The sequence below is a fragment of the Arachis ipaensis genome, chromosome B2 (genome assembly GCF_059453495.1).
Source record: "Arachis ipaensis isolate K30076 ecotype BB chromosome B2, ASM5945349v1, whole genome shotgun sequence".
NCBI lineage: Eukaryota > Viridiplantae > Streptophyta > Magnoliopsida > Fabales > Fabaceae > Arachis > Arachis ipaensis.
This window is the reverse complement of record NC_142437.1, coordinates 41770422-41787070: the sequence shown is the minus strand read 5'-3', so window position 1 is coordinate 41787070 and position 16649 is coordinate 41770422. Positions and strand designations below refer to the sequence as shown.

General features: G+C 39.3%; 1 non-coding gene across 1 annotated transcript; it reads left to right on the top strand.

Annotated features, from left to right (window-relative positions):
• The first annotated feature begins 14962 nt into the window (after positions 1-14962).
• Positions 14963-15070, top strand: LOC148573742 (small nucleolar RNA R71). Its single transcript, XR_015906242.1, has one exon. It is a non-coding gene; the product is annotated as a small nucleolar RNA R71 (small nucleolar RNA).
• The last annotated feature ends 1579 nt before the right edge of the window (positions 15071-16649 follow it).

The following is a 16649-nucleotide window of genomic DNA, read 5'->3' as shown; positions in this document are numbered from 1 at the left end:
TTGGTTTAGCCGCTTAGGCCAGGATTTTATTCCTGAGGGCCCTCCTATCCACTGATGCTCAAAGCCTTGGATCCTTTTTATTACCCTTGCCTTTTGGTTTAAAGGGCTATTGGCTTCTTCTGCTTGCTTTTTCTTTCTTTTTCTTCTCTTTTTTTTTGCTGCTTTTTCTTGCTTCAAGAATCAATTTTTTTCATTTTTCAGATTATCAATAACACTTCTCCTTTTCCATCATTCTTTCAAGAGCCAACAATTTTAACATTCATAAACAACAAATTCAAACATATGCACTGTTCAAGCATTCATTCAGAAAACAAGAGTATTGCCACCACATCAAAATAATTAAACTGTTTTAAAATTTAAAATTCATGTACTTCTTTTTCTTTTTCAATTAAAAACACTTTTTTTTAAGAAAGGTGATGGATTCATAGGACATTCATAGCTTTAAGGCATAAACTTTAAATTTTATTAATCATGGAATGACAATAAAACTTAAAAATAAATATAAGAGCAAACTAATAATAATAGAAGACAGAAAAGTAAAAAAAAAACAGAAAAATAAATGACTCTTAAAATAGACTCTTAATAATAAAGGTTATCACAGAGTTAGGACTCAACAACCTTGATCTTGAGAAGTGGATTCTCCCTCAATCTGTGGGGTGCTTGGTCCTTCAAGGGAGAGCTTCTGGCGCTTCAGCTCCTGTAGCTCACGCCCCTGCTTCTTCTGTTCCTTCAACAGTTTGCAGAGCATGCAGCTTTGATTCTGCTGTTCTTCCTTAAGTTGTTCCATAGCTTCTTGTAGCTTGGTAACAGATGCTTCTAGGTGGGTCCAGTAGTCAATTTCAGGAATTTCTGGGAGGAACTCCTGCGCCCTCCTTTTTATGGAGTTGTCTTGCACTTGTCCTTCCATTGACTTCTTGGTGATTGGGTGTTCGATTGGAATGAATTCATCTACTCCCATCCTCACACCAGTATCTTTACATAGCAGAGAAATTAAGCTTGGGTAGGCCAGTTTGGCTTCAGTGGAGTTCTTGTTTGCAATTGTGTAAATCTCACAAGAAATCAGATGATGAATCTCCACTTCTTTTCCAAGCATAATACAATGAATCATCACTACTCTTTTGACAGTGACCTCAGAGCGGTTGCTAGTAGGCAATATAGAACGCCCAATAAAGTCCAACCAGCCTCTTGCAACTGGTTTGAGATCTCCCATCTTGAGTTGGTTTGGGACACCTTTTGAATTGGTTATCCACTTAGTTCCAGGGAGGCATATATCCTCTAGAACTTGATCCAACCCCTTATCTACTCTCACCATTCTCCTATTAAAGGATTCTGGATCATCTTGTAGTTGAGGCAGTTTGAAAACCTCTCTTATTTTGTCCAGATGGAAGTAAATAAGCCTCCCTCTGACCATGGTTCGGTAGGTATGGAAGGCGGTTCTAGTTATTCTATGCTTATCTGTTAGCCACAGATTTGAGTAGAATTCCTGAACCATCTTTCTTCCAACCTTTGTTTCAGGATTAGCTAGAATTTCCCATCCTCTGTTTCGAATTTGCTCTTGGATCTCCGGATATTCAACTTCTTTCATATTGAATTTAACTTCCGGGATCACTAACCTCAGACCCATTATTTTGTGGTAATGGTATGCATGTTCTTTGGTTAGGAGCCTCTCTTGATTCCAAAGACTCTTTGGAGTATTCTCTTTCTTGCCTCTTGATTTGGTTTGCTTTCCCTTAGGTGCCATGATCTTGATGAGTCTTTGCTTAGTGATCACGGAAAAACACACCAAACTTAGAGGTTTGCTTGCCCTCAAGCAAAAGAAAGGAAAGGGGAGAGAGAGGAGAAGAGGCAAATTCGAATGGTGGAGAGGAGGGGATGGCCGAATGTGTATTTATAAGAGGAGGGGGGATTTCGAAAATTTTGAAAGAGATATGCCATAGAGATATGATTGGTGGAAGAAAATAAAATCATGATATGAAAAAGATGAGATTTTCAATTGAAAAAGATATAAAGAGGTTAAATCTGATAATTTGGTTATGCATCTAAGAAATAAGAGATGATATGATGGGTTTGAAAAGATTTGAAAAGAAATTGAAAAGATACTTGAGTTTTTGAAGAAGATTTGGGATGGATTTGAAAGAAAATAGAAAAAGAGATTTAGAGAATTGTTGAATTTTTGAAAATTGAGGGTGAATAATGAAAGTTTGAAACATGTTTATGCAGAAAATTATGAGTTAAAACATGAAAATTTGAAAAAAAATTTGAATTTGGAAACAAAATCTGCTCCCCCTGCCTTTCTAGCGTTAAACACCCAGAATGGTATCCATTCTGGCGTTTAACGCCCAATCGTTGGCCATTATGGGCGTTTAATGCCCAGCCAGGTACCATGGCTGGCGTTAAATGCCAGAAACCCCTTTATCACTGGGCGTTTTGCTGATCGCCCAGGATGCTGCAATTCTGGCGTTAAACGCCCAGAATGGTGCCAATTCTAGCGTTTAATGCCCAAAATGGTACCTTTACTTGCGTTAAACGCCAGAATGGTACCCATTCTGGCTTTTAACGCCCAAAATGCCCTTTACTGGTGTTTTCTTGTCAGCAAGCTCCTTTTCTCTGCTTTTTGCACTGAATCCTTCTGTAACGCTGTGAATTCCTTCAATTTTGATGATTAACCTTTGAAGAAAGTGTATATCAAATTTCTACAAGTATTATTTAAAACAAATAACTTGCTAATGGCTGGGTTGCCTCCCAGCAAGCGCTTCTTTATTGTCTTTAGCTGGACCTTTACTGAGCTTCATTCAAGCCTCAGTTTTGAGCATTCTTGCTCAAAATTGCTTTCAAGATAATGTTTGATTCTTTGTCCATTAACAATGAACTTTTTGTCAAAATCAATATCTTGAAGCTCAACATATCCATATGGTGACACTCCTGTAATCACATATGGTCCCCTCCACCGGGATTTTAATTTCCCGGGGAATAATCTGAGCCTAGAGTTGAACAGCAGAACTTTTTGTCCTGGCTCAAAGACTCTGGATGACAATTTCTTGTCATGCCACTTTTTTGCTTTTTCCTTATAAATTTTTGCATTTTCAAAAGCATTAAGTCTAAACTCCTCTAGCTCATTTAGCTGGAGAAATCTTTTCTCACCAGCTAACTTAGCATCCAGGTTTAGGAATCTGGTTTCCCAGTAGGCTTTATGTTCCAGTTCCACGGGCAGATGACAGGCCTTGCCATACACAAGCTGGTATGGAGAGGTTCCTATAGGAGTCTTGAATGCTGTTCTGTATGCCCACAGAGCATCATCCAAGCTCTTTGCCCAATCCTTTCTACAGGAAATTACAGTCCGTTCTAGGATTCTTTTTAGCTCTCTATTAGAGACTTCAGCCTGCCCATTTGTCTGTGGATGATACGGAATTGCTACTTTGTGGCTAATTTCATATCGGACCATGGTAGAGTAAGGCTGTTTATTGCAAAAATGGGTGCCTCCATCACTGATTAGTACTCTGGGAACACCAAATCTGCTGAAAATATGTTTCTGGAGGAACTTCAGCACAGTCTTGGTATCATTAGTGGGTGTGGCAATTGCCTCCACCCATTTAGATACGTAGTCTACTGCCATCAGAATGTAAGTGTTTGAGTATGATGGTGGGAAATGACCCATGAAGTCAATACCCCATACATCAAACAACTCAATCTCTAAGATCCCTTGTTGAGGCATGGCGTAACCATGAGGTAAGTTGCCAGCTCTTTGGCAACTGTCACAGTTACGCACAAACTCTCGGGCATCTCTATAGAGAGTAGGCCAGTAGAAGCCACATTGGAGGACTTTAGTGGTTGTGCGCTCACTTCCGAAATGTCCTCCATACTGTGATCCATGGCAATGCCACAGGATCTTCTGTGCCTCCTCTCTAGGGATGCATCTGCGGATCATTCCGTCTGCACATCTCTTAAAGAGATATGGTTCATCCCACAAGTAGTACTTTGCATCAGAAATTAGTTTTTTCTTTTGCACCCTACTGTACTCCTGGGATATGAACCTCATAACTTTATAATTTGCAATGTCTGCAAACCATGGTGCTTCCTGAATGGCAAAGAGTTGCTCATCTGGAAAGGTCTCAGAGATTTCAGTAGAAGGGAGGGACGCCCCAGCTACTGGTTCTATCCAGGACAAGTGATCAGCTACCTGGTTCTCTGTCCCTTTTCTGTCTCTTATTTCTATATCAAACTCTTGCAGAAGCAACACCCATCTTATGAGCCTGGGTTTTGAATCCTACTTTGTGAGTAAATATTTAAGAGCAGCATGGTCAATGTACACAATCACTTTTGATCCTACTAAATAGGATCTAAACTTGTCAATGGCATAAACCACTACTAGCAGCTCTTTTTCTGTGGTTGTGTAATTCTTCTGTGTGTTATTTAGAACACGACTGGCATAGTAAATGACATGCAGAAGCTTGTTATGCCTTTGTCCCAACACTGCACCAATGGCATGGTCACTGGCATCACACATTAATTCGAATGGTAATGTCCAGTCAGGTGCAGAGATGTTTGGTGCTGTGACCAGCTTGGCTTTCAGGGTTTCAAATGCCTACAGACACTCTGTATCAAACACAAATGGCGTGTCAGCAGCTAGCAGGTTGCTTAGAGGTTTTGCAATTTTTGAAAAATCCGTTATGAACCTCCTATAGAATCCTGCATGCCCTAGAAAGCTTCTGATTGCCTTAACATTGGCAGGTGGTGGTAATTTTTCAATCACCTCTACCTTGGCTTGATCCACCTCTATTCCCTTGCTTGAAATTTTGGGCCCAAGGAAAATTCCTTCAGTCACCATAAAGTGACATTTTTCCCAATTTAAGACCAGGTTAGTCTCTTGGCACCTTTTCAGGACAAGTGCTAGATGATCAAGACAGGAGCTGAATGAGTCTCCAAATACTGAGAAGTCATTCATGAAGACTTCCAGGGACTTCTCTACCATATCAGAGAAGATAGAGAGCATGCACCTCTGAAAGGTTGCAGGTGCATTGCACAAACCAAAAGGCATTCTTCTGTAAGTGAATACTCCAGATGGACATGTGAATGCTATTTTCTCTTGGTCTTGAGGATCCACTGCAATTTGGTTGTAGCTTGAATAGCCATCCAAAAAGCAGTAGTATTCATGGCCTGCTAGTCTCTCTAGCATCTGGTCTATGAATGGTAAAAGAAAATGATCCTTTCTGGTGGCTGTATTGAGCCTTCTGTAGTCAATACACATACGCCACCCTGTAACTATTTTTGTGGGAACCAGTTCATTCTTTTCATTATGAACTACTGTCATGCCTCCCTTCTTGGGGACAACTTGGACAGGGCTCACCCAGGGGCTATTAGAAATAGGATAAATAACCCCAGCCTCTAGTAACTTAGTGACCTCTTTCTGCACCACCTCCTTCATGGCTGGATTTAGCCGCCTCTGTGGTTGAACCACTGGCTTAGCATCATCCTCCAATAGGATCTTGTGCATGCATCTTGCTGGGCTAATGCCCTTAAGATCACTTATGGACCACCCAAGAGCTGTCTTGTGTGTCCTTAGCACTTGAATTAGTGCTTTCTTTTCTTGTGGATTTAAAGCAGAGCTTATGATCACTGGAAAAGTGTCACCCTCTCCCAAAAATGCATATTTCAGGGATGGTGGTAGTGGTTTGAGCTCGGGTTTAGGAGGTTTCTCCTCTTCCTGAGGGATTTTTAGAGGTTCTTTTATTTCCTCTAGTTCCTCCAGATCAGGCTGAACATCTTTAAAGATGTCCTCTAGCTCTGATTCAAGACTCTCAATCATATTGATCTCTTCCACCAAAGAGTCAATAATATCAGTGTTCATGCAGTCATTTGATGTGTCTAGATGCTGCATAGCTTTGACAGCATTTAACTTGAACTCATCCTCGTTGACTCTCAGGGTCACTTCCCCTTTTTGTACATCAATAAGAGTTCGTCCAGTTGCTAGGAAAGGTCTTCCTAGAATGAGATTTGCACTCTTGTGCTCCTCCATTTCCAGCACTATAAAGTCAGTGGGAAAGGCAAATGGCCCAACCTTGACAATCATGTCCTCAATTATGCCTGATGGATATTTAATGGAGCCATCAGCAAGTTGAAGACATATCCGGGTTGGTTTGACTTCTTCAGTCAACCCAAGCTTTCTGATAGTAGATGCGGATATTAGGTTGATACTTGCTCCAAGGTCACATAGAGCTGTCTTAGTACAAGCACCCTCTAATGTGCATGGTATCACAAAGCTTCCTAGATCTTGAAGCTTTTCTGGTAAGCTTTTCAGAATGACTGCACTGCATTCTTCAGTGAGAAACACTTTTTCAGTTTCTCTCCAATCCTTCTTATGACTTAAGATCTCTTTCATGAACTTAGCATAAGAGGGTATTTGCTCAAGTGCCTCTGCAAACGGGATCTTTATCTCAAGAGTCCTGAGATAATCTGCAAAGTGGGCAAATTGTTTATCTTGTTCCGCTTGGGGGAGTTTTTGAGGATAAGGCAACTTGGCTTTATATTCTTCAACCTTAGTTGCTGCAGGTTTATTCCCTACAGAAGTGGTTGAAGAAGCCTTCTTAGAGGGGTTACTATCAGCACTTGCAGGTGTCTGATCCCTCATTGGCATTTGAACACCAGGATTGGGTGCAGCATGGGCATTTAACGCCAGCTTCCCACCCTTTTCTGGCATTTGAACGCCAGAACTGGGCAAGGAATGGGCGTTTAACGCCAACTTTTCTCCCTTTTCTGGCATTTGAACGCCAGAATTATTCCTCTCTGGGCTCTTGCTGTCTTCAGAGGGATTTTGGACAGTGGTTTGATCATCCTCTGTCATTTGTTCCTTTCTTGACTTTTTGCTACTTTGAACTGAATTATTCAATGTCTTCCCGCTCCTTAGTTGAACAGCTTGGCATTCTTCTGTTATCTGTTTAGATAGCTGCTGTCTTGTCTGATTTAATTGTGCTTCTATATTCTTGTTAGCATTTTTAGTGTCTTGGAGCATCTCCTTGAATTCTGCTAATTGTTTTGTCATTAGAAATAATTGCTGATTTAGTTCAACAATCTGTTCTTGAAAATTATGATCAGTAGTTGCTACCATAGCTTCTTTTTCTTTGGAGGGCTCATTGCTTGAGTATAGATGTTGATTTCTAGCAACTGTATCTATGAGTTATTGAGCCTCTTCAATTGTCTTTCTCATGTGTATAGATCCACTAGCTGAGTGGTCTAGAGACATTTGAGCTCTTTCTGTAAGCCCATAGTAGAAGATGTCTAACTGTACCCACTCTGAAAATATTTCAGAGGGGCATTTCCTTAGCATCCCTCTATACCTCTCCCAGGCATTATAAAGGGATTTATGATCCTCTTGTTTAAAGCCTTGGATGTCTAGCCTTAGCTGTGTCATCCTTTTTGGAGGGTAAAATTGATTCAGGAATTTGTCTGATAACTGTCTCCATGTTTTTATGCTTGCTATGGGTTGGTTATTTAACCACCTCTTAGCTTGATCTTTTATAGCAAATAGAAACAGTAATAATCTGTAGACATCTGGATCCACTTCTTTATCACGTACTGTGTCAGCAATTTGTAAGAACTGTGCCGGAAACTCAGTAGGTTCTTCCTGTGGAAGACCAGAATACTGGCAATTTCGCTGCACCATGATAATGAGCTGAGGATTTAGCTCAAAACTGCTTGCTTTGATGGGAGGTATACAGATGCTACTCCCATATGCAGCTGTAATGGGGTTGGCATATGACCCCAGAGTCCTTCTGGACTGTTCACTTCCACTTATGTCCATGATGGAGAAAAGGGAATTGATATGAATTTTTTTTAAAAAAAAAATTTTTTAATTAATTAAAAGTAACCGAAAAAAATAAAACAAAATAAATGGAAGATAAAATAAAATTTTCGAAAATTAGAAGAAAATAAAAACAAATTGAAAACTAAATTAATTAATTGATTAAAAAGATTTTGGAAATTAGCAATCAAAAGATATGATTGAAAATTATTTTGAAAAAGATATGAAAAGATCAATTTTTGAAATTAGAATTTTGACTTGATTAAAAAGAAAAGATATGATTTTGAAAATCTTTGACTATTTTAATGCTAATTTTCGAAAATTATGAGTAAAATAAGGAAAAGATATTTTTTTGATTTTTAAATTTTAATGAGGAAAGAGAAAAACAACAAAACGACACTAAACTTAGAAACTTTAGATCAAAACAAAGAGAACAAACAAGAAAACTTTGAATGTCAAGATGAACACCAAGAACACTTTGAAGATCAAGATGAACACCAAGAACAAATTTTTGAAAAATTTTGAAGTAAATAAAAGCACAAAAACACACCATGGTGCACGAAATTGTGATCAACACTGGCGCCATCAACATGGTACGCTCAATTGTAATCTCAACTTTTTATCACAACTTCGCACAACTAACCAGCAAGTGCACTGGGTCGTCCAAGTAATAAACCTTACGCGAGTAAGGGTCGATACCACGGAGATTGTTGGTATGAAGCAAGCTATGGTCATCTTGTAAATCTCAGTCAGGCGGATATAGAGTGGTTATGGAGTTTTCGAATATTAATAATAAAATAGGGATAGAAATACTTATGTAAATTCTTGGTGAGAATTTCAGATAAATGCATGGAGATGCTTTCGTCCCTCTAAACCTCTACTTTCCTGCTGTCTTCATCCAATCAGTCTTACTCCTTTCTATGGCTGGCTTTATGTAAGGACATCACCGTTGTCAATGGCTACTTTTGATCCTCTCTGAAAAATGGTCCGATGCGCTGTCACTGCATGGCTAATCATCTGGAGGCATCACCCTTGTCAATGGCTGCATCCCATCCTCTTGTGAAAATGGTCCAAATGCTCTGTCACAGCACGGCTAATCATCTGAGGTTCTCGGTCATACTGGAATAGGATTCACCCTCCTTTTGCGTCTGTCACTACGCCCAGCACTCGCGAGTTTGAAGCTCGTCACAGTCATTCAATCCCTGAATCCTACTCGGAATACCACAGACAAGGTTTAGACTTTCCGGACTCTCATGAATGCCGCCATCAATCTAGCTTATACCACGAAGATCCTGATTAAGAGATCCAAGAGATACTCATTCAATCTAAGGTAGAACAGAAGTGGTTGTCAGGCACGCGTTCATAGGGAATGATGATGATTGTCACGTTCATCACATTCAGGTTGAAGTGCGAATGAATATCTTAGAAGCGGAATAAGTTGAATTGAATAGAAAAACAGTAGTACTTTGCATTAATCTTTGAGGAACAGTAGAGCTCCACACCTTAATCTATGGAGTGTAGAAACTCTACCGTTAAAAATACATAAGTGAATAGAAGGTAAGCATGGCCGAATGGCCAGCCTCCCATGGAGGTCTAGAGATCTAAAAATGATCAAAAGATGGTTCCAAGATGTCTAATACAATAGTAAAAAGTCTTATTTATAATAAACTAGCTACTAGGGTTTACAGAAATAAGTAATTGATGCATAAATCCACTTCCGGGGCCCACTTGGTGTGTGCTTGGGCTGAGCTTGAATGTTACACATGCAGAGGCTCTTTCTGGAGTTGAACGCCAGGTTATAACGTATATCTGGCGTTCAACTCTGGTTTGTGACTTGTTTCTGGCGTTTAACTCTAGACAGCAGCATAGAACTGGCGTTCAATGCCCTTTTACGTCATCTAAAATCGTTCAAAGTATGGAGTATTATACATTGCTAGAAAGCTCTGGATGTCTAATTTCCAACGCAATTAGAAGCGCGCCATTTTGAGTTCTGTAACTCCAGAAAATTTACTTTGAGTGCAGGGAGGTCAGAATCCAACAGCATCAGCAGTCCTTCTTCAACCTCTGAATCTGATTTTTGCTCAAGTCCCTCAATTTCAGCCAGAAAATACCTGAAATCACAGAAAAACACACAAACTCATAGTAAAGTCCAGAAATGTGAATTTAACATAAAAACTAATGAAAACATCCCTAAAAGTAACTAGATTCTACTAAAAACATACTAAAAACAATGCCAAAAAGCGTATAAATTATCCGCTCATCACAACACCAAACTTAAATTGTTGCTTGTCCCCAAGCAACTGAAAATCAAATAGGATAAAAAGAAGAAAATATACTATAAATTCCAAACTATCAATGAAACATAGCTCCAATCAGATGAGCGGGACTTGTAGCTTTTTGCCTCTTGAATAGTTTTGGCATCTCACTTTATCCATTGAGGTTCAGAATGATTGGCATCTATAGGAACTCAGAGTTCAGATAGTGTTATTGATTCTCCTAGTTCAGTATGATGATTCTTGAACACAGCTATTTTATGAGTCTTGGCCGTGGCCCTAAGCATTTTGTTTTACAGTATTACCACCGGATACATAAATGCCACAGACACATAATTGGGTGAACCTTTTCAGATTGTGACTCAGCTTTGCTAAAGTCCCCAATTAGAGGTGTCCAGGGTTTTTAAGCACACTCTTTTTTTTTTTGCTTTGGACCTTGACTTTAACTGCTCAGTCTCAAGTTTTCACTTGACACCTTCACGCCACAAGCACATGGTTAGGGACAGCTTGGTTTAGCCGCTTAGACCAGGATTTTATTCCTTTAGGCCCTCCTATCCACTGATGCTAAAAGCCTTGGGATCGCTTTTATTTGCCCTTGCCTTTTGGTTTTAAAGGTTATTGGCTTTTTGCTCTTGCCTCTTGGTTTTAAGAGCTTTTGGCTTTTTCTGCTTGCTTTTTTCTTTTTCTTTCTATTTTTTTTCGCCTATTTTGTTTTTTTTTTTCTACAAGCTTTGTTCTTTGCTGCTTTTTCTTGCTTCAAGAATCATTTTTATGATTTTTCAGATTATCAAATAACATGTCTCCTTGTCATCATTCTTTCAAGAGCCAACATATTTAACATTCTTAAACAACAACTTCAAAAGACATATGCACTGTTCAAGCATTCATTCAGAAAACAAGAAGCATTGTCACCACATCAATATAATTAAACTAAGTTCAAGGATAAATTTGAAACTCATGTACTTCTTGTTCTTTTGAATTAAAATATTTTTCATTTAAGAGAGGTGATGGATTCATAGGACATTCATAACTTTAAGACATAGTTACTAACTACTAATGATCATGTAATGAAGACACAAACATAGATAAGCACTTAACATAGAAAACGTAAAATAGAGAATGTAAGAACAAGGAATGAGTCCACCTTAGTGATGGTGGCGTTTCCTTCTTGAGGAACCAATGATGTCCTTGAGCTCTTCTATGTCTCTTCCTTGCCTTTGTTGCTCCTCCCTCATTGCTTTTTGGTCTTCTCTTATTTCATGAAGGAAAATGGAGTGCTCTTGATGTTCCACCCTTAGTTGTCCCATGTTGGAACTTAATTCTCCTAGGGAGGTGTTGATTTGCTCCCAATAGTTTTGTGGAGGAAAATGCATTTGAGGCATCTCCGGGATCTCATGGTGATGAGCTTCCTGCGCCTATTGAGCTCCATGAATGGGCTCTCTTGCTTGCTCCATCCTTTTCTTAGTGATGGGCTTCTCTTCCTTAATGGGAATGTCTCCTTCTATGAAAGCTCCAGCTGAGTAACATAGATGGCAAATAAGATGAGGAAAAGCTAGCCTTGCCATGGGGGAGGACTTTTCGGCTATTTTGTAGAGTTCAAGGGAGATGACTTCATGAACTTCTACTTCCTCTCCAATCATGATGCTATGAATCATGATAGCCCGATCCACAGTAACTTCAGATCAGTTGCTAGTGGGGATGATGGAGCGTTGGATGAACTCCAACCATCCTCTAGCCATAGGTTTGAGGTCCAGTCTTCTTAGTTGAACCGGCTTGCCTTTGGAGTCAATCTTCCATTGAGCTCCTTCCACACATATGTCCATGAGGACTTGGTCCAACCTTTGATTAAAGTTGACCCTTCTAGTGTAGGGGCGCTCATCTCCTTGCATCATAGGCAAGTTAAACGCCAACCTCACATTCTCCGGGCTAAAATCTAAGTATTTCCCCCGAAGCATTGTAACATAATTTTTTGGATTCGGGTTCTTACTTTGATCATGGTTCCTAGTGATCCATGCATTGGCATAGAACTCTTGAACCATTAGGATGCCGACTTGTTGGATGGGGTTTGTTAGGACTTCCCAACCTCTTCTATAGATTTCATGTCGGATCTCTGGATACTCATTCTTCTTGAGCTTGAAAGGGACCTCAGGGATCACCTTCTTCTTGGCCACAACATCATAGAAGTGGTCTTGATGAGCTTTGGAGATGAATCTTTCCATCTCCCATGACTCAGAGGTGGAAGCTTTTGTCTTCCCTTTCCCTTTTCTAGAGGATTCTCCGGTCTTAGGTGCCATTCAATGGTAATGGAAAAACAAAAAGCTTATGCTTTTACCACACCAAACTTAGAATTTTGCTCGCCCTCGACCAAAAAAAAAAGAATAGATGAAGAAGAAGAAGAAATAGAGGAGAGGGAGAAGGGGTTGTGTTTCGGCCAAGAAAGGGAAGAGAGGGTTGTGTTGTGTGAAAATGAGGAGTAATGGAGGGCTATATATAGGGGAGGTTTATGGGGAAGAGTGGATGGATGTGAGTGGTGAAGTGGTGATAGGGAAGAGAGATTGAGGTGATTGGTGAAGAGTTTTGGGGAAGAGTGTTTATGGGATTGTGTGAAAGAGGGGTGAGAAGAAGTGAGTGGAGGTAGGTGGGGATCCTATGGGGTTCACAGATCCTGAGGTGATCCTGTGAGGTCCACAGATCCTGAGGTGTTCAAGGATTTACAACCTTGCACCAAATTAGGCATGCAAAATGCCCCTGCACACAACTCTGGGCGTTCAGCGCCAGATTGGTGCTTGTTTTGGGCGTTGAACGCCCATTTGTTGCCCATTTCTGGCGTTGAACGCCAGAACCATGCTTGTTCTGGGCGTTCAGTGCCAGCTCTTCTCCAGGGTGCATTTCTGGCATTCAAACGCCTAGATGCTGCCCATTTCTGGCGTTCAGCGCCAGAACCATGCTCTGTTCTGGCGTTGAACGCCCAAAACATGCTTATTACTGGCGTTTAAACGCCAGTAAGGTCTTCCTCCAGGGTGTGATTTTTCTTCGGTTATTTTTTATTCTGTTTTCAATTTTTTATATTTATTTTGTGACTCCACATGATCATGAACCTAATAAAACATGAAAAACAATGAAAATTAGATAAATAAACATTGGGTTGCCTCCCAACAAGCGCTTCTTTAATGTCAATAGCTTGACAATGGGCTCTCATGGGGCTTCACAGATGTGCAGAGCTTTGTTGAGACCTCCCAACACCAAACTTAGAGTTTGGATATGGGGGTTTGACACCAAACTTAGAGTTTGGTTGTGGCCTCCCAACACCAAACTTAGAGTTTGACTGTGGAGGCTTTGTTTGACTCTGCTTTGAGAGAAGCTTATTGTGCTTCCTCTCCATGGGTATAGAGAGAGATCCTTGAGTTTTAAACACAAGGTTGTCCTCATTTAATTGAAGGATCAATTCTCCTCTGTCCACATCAATCACAGCTCTTGCTGTGGCTAGGAAGGGTCTTCCAAGGATGATGAATTCATCCTCATCCTTCCCAGTGTCTAGGACTATGAAATCAGTAGGGATGTAAAGGCCTTCAACCATTACTAACACGTCCTCTACTTGTCCATAAGCCTGTTTTCTTGAATTGTCTGCCATCTCTAATGAGATTTTAGCAGCTTGCACCCCAAAGATTCCCAGTTTCTCTATTACAGAGAGGGGCATGAGATTTATTTCTGAACCAAGGTCACACAGAGCCTTAAAGATCATGGTGCCTATGGTACAAGGTATTAAGAACTTTCCAGGATCCTGTTTCTTTTGAGGCAATGTCAGTTGATCCAGATCACTTAGTTCATTGGTGAACAAGGGAGGTTCATCTTCCCAAGTCTCAATACCAAATAATTTGGCATTCAGCTTCATGATTGCACCAAGGTACTTGGTGACTTGCTCTTTAGTAACATCCTCATTCTCTTCAGAAGAGGAATACTCATCAGAGCTCATGAATGGCATAAGGAGGTTTAATGGAATCTCTATGGTCTCTAGTTGAGCCTCAGATTCTTTTGGTTCCTCAGAGGGAAGCTCCTTATTGATCACTGGGCGTCCCAAGAGGTCTTCCTCACTGGGATTCACGTCCTCTCCCACCCTTACAGGTTCGGCCATGGTAATTAATTCAATGGCCTTGCATTCTCCTTTTGGATTCTCTTCTGTATTGCTTGGGAGAGTACTAGGAGGGATTTCAATGATCCTTTTACTCAGCTGGCCCACTTATGCCTCCAAATTTCTAATGGAAGACCTTGTTTCATTCATGAAACTTATAGTGGCCTTAGATAGATCAGAGACTAAGTTTGCTAATTTAGAGGTATTCTGTTTAGAGTTCTCTGTCTGTTGCTGAGTAGATGATGGAAAAGGCTTGCTATTGCTAAACCTGTATCTTCCACCATTATTAAAGCCTTGTTGAGGCTTTTGTTGATCCTTCCATGAGAGATTTGGATGATTTCTCCATGATGGATTATAGGTGTTTCCATAAGGTTCGCCTAAGTAATTCACCTCTGCTATTGCAGGGTTCTCAGGATCATAAGCTTCTTCTTCAGAAGATGCCTCTTGAGTATTGTTGGATGCAGCTTGCATTCCATTCAGACTCTGAGAAATCATATTGACTTGCTGAGTCAATATTTTATTCTGAGCCAATATGGCATTCAGAGTATCAATTTCAAGAACTCCCTTCTTCATAGGCATCCCATTACTCACAGGATTCCTCTCAGAAGTGTGCATGAACTGGTTATTAGCAACCATGTCAATGAGTTCTTGAGCTTCTGTAGGCGTTTTCTTTAAGTGAATGGATCCACCTACAGAGGTATCCAATGACATCTTTGATAGCTCAGATAAACCATCATATAATATATCCAGGATGGTCCATTCTGAAAGCATGTCAGAAGGACACTTTTTGGTCAGCTGCTTGTATCTTTCCCAAGCTTCATAGAGGGATTCACCTTCTTTCTGTCTGAAGGTTTGAACATCCACTCTAAGCTTGCTCAGCTTTTGAGGAGGAAAGAACATGGCTAAGAAAGCCGTGACCAGCTTATCCCAAGAGTTTAGGCTGCCTTTGGGTTGAGAGTCCAACCACACTCTAGCTCTGTCTCTTACAGCAAAAGGGAAAAGCATGAGCCTGTAGACTTCAGGATCTACTCCATTAGTCTTAACAGTATCACAGATCTGCAAGAATTCAGTTAAGAACTGAAAAGGATCTTCAGATGGAAGTCTATGAAACTTGCAGTTCTGCTGCATCAGAGAAACTAATTGAGGTTTCAGCTCAAAGTTGTTTGCTCCAATGGCAGGAATGGAGATGCTTCTTCCATGTAAATTGGAACTTGGTGCAGTAAAGTCACCAAGCATCCTCCTTGCATTATTGTTGTTGGGTTCGGCTGCCATCTCCTTTACTTGTTCAAAATTTTCAATAAGGTTGTCTCTGGATTGTTGTAATTTAGCTTCTCTTAGTTTCCTTTTCAGAGTCCTTTCAGGTTCTGGATCAGCTTCAACAAGAATGCCTTTTTCCTTGTTCCTGCTCATAAGAAAGAGAAGAGAACAAGAAAAGAAGAGGAATCCTCTATGTCACAGTAAAGAGGTTCTTTATTGTTAGTAGAAAAAGAAAAGGAATAGGGGTGAAGAAAAATGAAGAATCCAAACACAAGGGTATAGGATAGGAGCAGTGATGTGAGATGAAGAGAAGTGTTAGTAGATGAATAAATAATTAGAAGGAGATGAGGGAGAAGGATTTTCGAAAATTATTTTTGAAAAAGGGTTAGTGATTTTCAAAAATAGTTTTTGAAAAAGGTTAGTAATTTTCGAAATTTTAAAATCAAAAGTTAAAATAATAAGTTAATTTAAAAAGAAATTTTGAAAAAGAGGAGAGATATTTTCGAAAATTAGAGAGAGAGAGTTAGTTAGGTAGTTTTGAAAAAGATAAGAAACAAACAAAAAGTTAGTTAGTTAGTTGAAACAAATTTTGAAAAGATAAGAAGTTAGGAAGTTAGAAAAGATATTTTGAAATCAAATTTTTGAAAAAGATAAGATAAGAAGATATTTTTGAAAAGATATGATTGAAATTAGTTTTGAAAAAGATTTGATTTTTAAAATCACAATTAATGACTTGATTCACAAGAAATCACAAGATATGATTCTAGAACTCAAAGTTTGAATCTTTCTTAACAAGCAAGTAACAAACTTGAAATTTTTGAATCAAAACATTAATTGATGATGTTATTTTCGAAAATTATGAGATAAAATTAAGAAAAAGATTTTTGAAAAATATTTTTATAATTTTCGAAAATAACTAAGAAAAATGAAAAAGATTTGATTTTTGAAAAAGGTTTTGAAAAAGATAAGATTTTAAAATTGAAAATTTGATTTGACTCATAAAAACAACTAGATTTTAAAAATTTTTGAAAAAGTCAACTCAAATTTTTGAATTTGATGAGAGAAAAAGGGAAAGATAATTTTTTTTTTATTTTTGAATTTTTAGTGATGAGAGGGAAAAACATGAAAAAGACTCAATGCATGAAAATTTTGGATCAAAATAATGAATGCATGCAAGAATGCTATGAATGTCAAG